We start from the raw sequence: 6,040 nt of genomic DNA on the forward strand, positions 1-6,040 counted from the left end.
GACTGGGGGTCGTGCTAATCCCCCCAAGAAAGATAACAAAGGGAAAGCCCCTGTTACCGACCGCATTGGATTGCGGGTTGAAGTTCAAGAGCCCGTTGGGTTTTCACGCTCGCAGAGGCGTAAACTTGAACGTGCGACTTTTGAAAGCGCTAGTAAAACGTCGTATCCCCAGAAGGGAGCACATTCGTCTGATGATGATAGTCTTATACCTGGGAAGTCATGCCGGCACTCTATAAGTTGCTCCAGTTATCAAACTGACGAGTTGTACTATAGAACCAGGGGCGCGGGTAAGTCTCGAAAGAGAGACGCTCAAGACACGGAGCCTCACTGTCCGTGTGCCAACATAATCAAGGCGGTATTGTCAGAATGCTGCTGTTCTAAAGCCCCAAGGAGAGTTTCGGTGTTCGAGAGAATTTCGTTTCTGTAGGAAGAAGCCTGTTCGCCAAGAGGACGAGTTCCTGGAGGTGTCTGCTAATATGACCGGCAGAGGGAAATCGACACGACACTCTAGCTCAGATCAACTTGCCGAAGCAGCCCAACGCATGACTCGATTGCGGTCAGGGATCAATAGGCGAAAGAATTACCGAAGGATGCAAAAGGGACTTCCTTTGGAAGAGGAGGCGTCAGATGCTGGTTCAGACTCCTACTCGGCTATAGCATCCGATGACACGGCGTCTAGTGCGGGACAGCCTTACGAATCACTTATGATCAGCGCCGAGCAAGTAAGCAAGATGCTTGAAGATGCCCTGACTAAGCAGAAGGAAGCTTTCAAGTTCGAGATGGAGATGTCTATGCAGCAGATGAGAGAGATGCATGACCAGCAAATCGCGGCACTGACAACTCACCAAGGAGAACCCAGTCGTCGCAATAATCCGAATCAAGAGGAGAATGAACGGGAAGAGGATAATGTCAACATAAATATCCCTTCTGTCAACAACAATAACGGAGGCGGTCCCTCGGATGATAATACGAAGGAAGACCACGTTACTTCTCCTCGAAACCACTCGAAGACAGATACGAGTGAAGACAAGAAAATGAAGGACTTGGAGAGCAAAATCAACGCGTTGATGAATGCTCAAGAAGTGAAGAGGTCCGGCATACCATGTCCGTACCCAAGGGAGTGGGAATCAATTCCATATCCGGCAAAGTTCAATTTAATCAACTTTACGCCGTTTGATGGAAAGGGTTCCCCTACCCAACACTTAATATATTTTAAGTCTCATTTAGGAATCATCTCCGGGAATGAACCCTTAATGGTACGATCATTCGTCGGCACTCTTCGCGGAGCAGCCTTCGATTGGTATCGTCGCCTCAAGCCGGGGAGTATTAGCAGTTGGGATGACATGGAGGACATGTTTCTGACAAACTTCTTCGACGACGATACCGAGATTTCAATCGGCACATTATTTGACGAGAAGCAGAAAAATGGTGAGACAGTTGAAAACTTCGTGAAGAGATTCCGAAACAAAACAATGAACTGCAGGGATCCGGTCAGCGAAGACTCCATCCTCGAGACGTGTCATAATAACCTTTCATTGGACATCCTCGAAGCTATGGGAATGGCACCGCCAAAGACCTGGAAGGACTTAAAGGTGCGAGGAGAACGAGCCGAACGATTCCTTAAAAGGAAGAAGGCAGAAAGGGGCCAAATAGCAAATAACGCTCCGCAACAGAACTTTGTCCCTAAGGGAAAGGGAAAAGCACATGCGAATGCTGTGGACGCGAATCAAACATTCGAGGTGCAAGCGCAACCACAACAGCAGCAACAAAAGGCGCCACAACAATCAAGGTGGCAGCAACAGCCCCAGAAGCAAAAGGCTTCAGAACCAATGTTTCCAAAGGTCTATTCATTCAAAGAGGATGAAGTTCCCGGTATTTTTAAATACCTTATCGAGAACAACAAGATCAAGTTGCCTCCGGTCCAGGATCAAGAAGACGCTAAAAGAATTAATTAAGAGAATCAATGATCCAAAATACTGCGCATTTCATAGAGCGGTGCACCATCCTACCAAGGCGTGCTATGCCCTTAAAGACAAGATCCAAGCTCTGATCGATGTCGGGGTCATCACTATGAAGCAACCCAAGGAGAAGAAAGTGGGTGCGAATGCAGTGTCGATTAGCTTCGGCTCTGTTCCCTTGAACTGGTTCCAACATGAACCAGTGATAAATGCAGCAGTAAAGACGGTGAATGATGATCCACACAAACAGCGCCAGAAAGGACTTGTGCCACACATAGCCCCTAATGGTGAGATTCTTTGGGTTCATCCAGATTTGGTTGGAGATGAACAATGGACTGGAACCTCTTCCAAGAAAAAGTCAAAAGGAAAAGGTAAGTCTTGTTATGGAGCTTCTGCTATTCCAGGAGAAGATGACGATGCAATTCCAGCCTTCCCACTTTCTGAGGATGAGCAGGAAGCCTTTGTAACCCGGAGCGGGAACGAATATCACTACAAATATCCGGATGCTTCTGAGCAACTGGGAGTAAACAAAACCGCTCCCTCAAAGACGTTGGCAGAACTGAGAATTGTCGCAACTCCCCCAACACCTGTAGCTACGGAGAAAGTCCAGCAAAAGGAGAAAGGGAAAGAACCTTTACGTCAAGAAGCCCAAAACCCGAGGCAGTCTCGATTCAATCACCCGATTGGGAGAGACAAACCGGGAAATGCAAGCTCTCCGCCCCATTTTGACATCATGGCGCAGTTAGCCAATATCCCAGCTAGGATAACCCTATACAAGCTATTGCGTCTTTCCAAGGATACAAGGAAAGCATTACAAGAGGCCTTGAGCGACTCTGAAGCTTTCTTGACACGAATTAAGCCGTCTTCTGGAGAACCGGAGCCATCAATTCAACACTGTAATCTTGCGGCGCATCATTTTCCATGCATCTCTTTTACCAAAGAAGACATGCAGACGAAAAACTCAAAGCATGATCGGCCTTTGTATTTCACAGGGCACATTGGCTCCAGCATGGTCAACCGGATCCAAGTTGATCCGGGTTCTGCTGTTAGCATCATGCCATTCCGACTGATGCATCATCTCGGAATCCCGACTAGCAAACTAGCCTCCACCGGCACTACGATTTACGGATTCAACACCAGCGGGTCCAGACCCTTGGGGAAAATTCGAATCAAATGCCAGATTGGGGATTTAAAATCAGAAGTTACCTGCTATGTGATTGACGCAGAAACATCCTATAACTTACTGTTGGGTCGACCTTGGATCCACGGCAATCTTATAGTCCCGTCAACTCTTCACCAATGCCTCAAGTACGTGGACTCAAATAATGAAGTCAAGACGGTGGTCGCGGATAAGCAACCGTTTAAGGGATTAGAGAACTATTTCACTGATTCCCTTCTATACGGCGCCGAATCTGATACTGAACCATCGGCCCAAGGAACGGACAGCGGGGATGAAGCTGACACCGAAGCTGGGTTTGATTATGATGGTGGTTTTGTACTTAATGACATTGTACCCATTGTAATCAATCTTGACGATGATGAATCATCGGAAAGTAGTTGTAATTGGCAACTTGCCGAAGAACTATCAATAAACGATGATTTAGAGTACTCGATGTGTCTTGATAATGTCACTAAAAAGCTTTATGATAACCCTGATTTGTATATGCCTCTTCAATCATTGTCAGCTTTTAACCATTCCGGAGTAGAAGTGGGCGGACATTTCTATGGACCTTATTGTAGAGTTGTCGAAATCGAAGAAAGAGAATGATTCGATTTGGGTGGTAATGGATGGACTGATGAAGTCAATACATTTTTATTCCAGCAAGGACTAACTATACAGCTGAGATGTATGCGAGGATACCTATTCAAGAGACTATTCGACTTCATGGAATTCCAGATGCGATAGCATCAGATTGAGATTTCAGTGTTCATTCCACATTTTTGGAAGGGTTTCTAGGATTCTTTTGGGCAACAGATTTATTGTACTGTAGTGCATTTCATCCATAGATGGATGGTCAGACGGAGAGAGTAAATTAGATGTTGGAAAACAGATGCCGGGCTTGTGTCATTGACTTTCAAGGTAGCAATTCGGAAGACGGAAAAAGGTTACGACGAGATACATTGGACCGTATCAGATTTTGGAGAGCATTGGAACTGTGTCATACAGACTAGATCTTCTAGAATCGATGTCTAGTATACACAATGTATTTCATGTTTCTATGCTTAAGAAACAATTACGTGATGAAGAACAGTAGTGAGTGTTGAACGCATTAGAAATTTAGCTTCAGGATGGTTTGACTACGATTGAAATCCCAGTTTGTATACTTGCTAGAGAAGACGAGAAATTTAGAACAAGATATTTTTTTCCCCTTGGAGAAAACTCAGTGGAATCAGAAAGGAGTTGAGATGATCTTCAGGGTCGCGAAGATGTTATGTCGCGCGACTTCCTGAACCTATTGAGGAAGTGCATTGATTTATGTGTACGATTATTTGTGTGGTTATATTTTGATTTAACGCTAGAATGAGGATATTTTCACTTAATTCTTAATCTTTCGGAACACATGGTATATATATGGGGGGTTCCTTGTTTGGATTTTTCGCCCGACGTACTAGTTCCATTCGATTAAGGGTTGAGTGGGAATATAGTTATCCTGGACTGTTAAATATAAATATCCATATATGCTTATCAAGAGTAAAATTCTAAATGTTTCTGGTTGCGGGTTGAATTAGACCCACTATGTGTTTTTCTAGTATTATTATTTGCTTAAGTATGATTTCTGAATTTCGAGGACGAAATTCTTTTAAGGGGGGAAGAATGTAAAACCCCGAAAATTTGAATACTTTACGATAAATAATAATAAATATGTTATATATTTTTAAATAATATATTATGATGTTTGAGTATGCTAGGAATTGATTTGAGATCAATTCAATGTATATATGTATATATGTGAGTACAAATACACAAATCATGCACAAAGGCCAAGAGTGAGAATCTGGGAATTTTAACCAGTTGAGAGTTTCTATGTTTTTCTCACTTATTCATTAAGAATCTGGAAACGTGTATAATACCAAAGTTGTAGGTCTCTTCAAGAGCTTTCCAACAAATCTTATATCACCTTATTCCGAGGTCGTATGAGAAATTTATAGCCAAAATACCGAAGAGAATGTTCCTAGTCAGACTGAATTTCCAGTTTCGGGTTTCGGGTTTCGGGTTTCGGGTTTGCTGCTATATATATACATGTTATATCACGAAAATCACCTCTTTTCTTCTGTTTTACAAACCCTAGCAGCCCCCTCTTCTCTCCCAAACCTTATATCCATTCTTGGAGGATTTTGGAGGAGTCGACGCGAGATCCATCGGTGTTCAGCGAAGGAGGATCATTCTCACTTGTTTTTGGGAGTTCATCTACACCCAAGGCGAGTAATTTCTCGCCCAACCCCCACCCCTTTTGTTTTCATGTCAAGAACTGAATTTTTATTGGTTTTTATGGAGCCAAATTCGTATTTTAAAATAGCTAATAGAGTATTGTGGCATAGAATATGGATTTGGGATTTTATATGTTTTAAAAACTCACCAACGTTTTCTGTTAACAGATCTAAATCTGAAAATACCTAGGAAAGGAGTAAAAACCCTGTTTTTATTATTAACGATGAGTAAATCATGTTTATACATTTATGGAATCTTGGTGGCAAAGTTTTAAAGGTTTATTTTCGCGATTTTACTGATTCATGACACCTCTATAAGTTAGGTTTTGTTTAACAAAGAATTTTGTTTCAGGTTTCGAGCTGACAGAAACTCAGATTTGGGTTTCTGTCCGCTTGGCGGTCGACCGGAGCGGTCGACCGCTGAGCTCGTTTTAGGGCTTCGGTCGACCGCCAAGTCTATTCGGTCGACCGCGACGTTTGTTCGGTCGACCGTGACATTTATCCGGTCGACCGCGACGTCTGGTCGGTCGACCGAGATGCCTAGCGGTCGACTGCCAGGCTCGTGCCAGAGTTCAGTCGACCGAATCGGTCGACCGCAGTACTCTCTGTTGTATTTTCCCTATTTTGTACATTTTTGAATATTTGTTCAGGTT

The sequence above is a fragment of the Asparagus officinalis genome, chromosome 3 (genome assembly GCF_001876935.1).
Source record: "Asparagus officinalis chromosome 3, Aspof.V1, whole genome shotgun sequence".
Lineage (NCBI taxonomy): Eukaryota > Viridiplantae > Streptophyta > Magnoliopsida > Asparagales > Asparagaceae > Asparagus > Asparagus officinalis.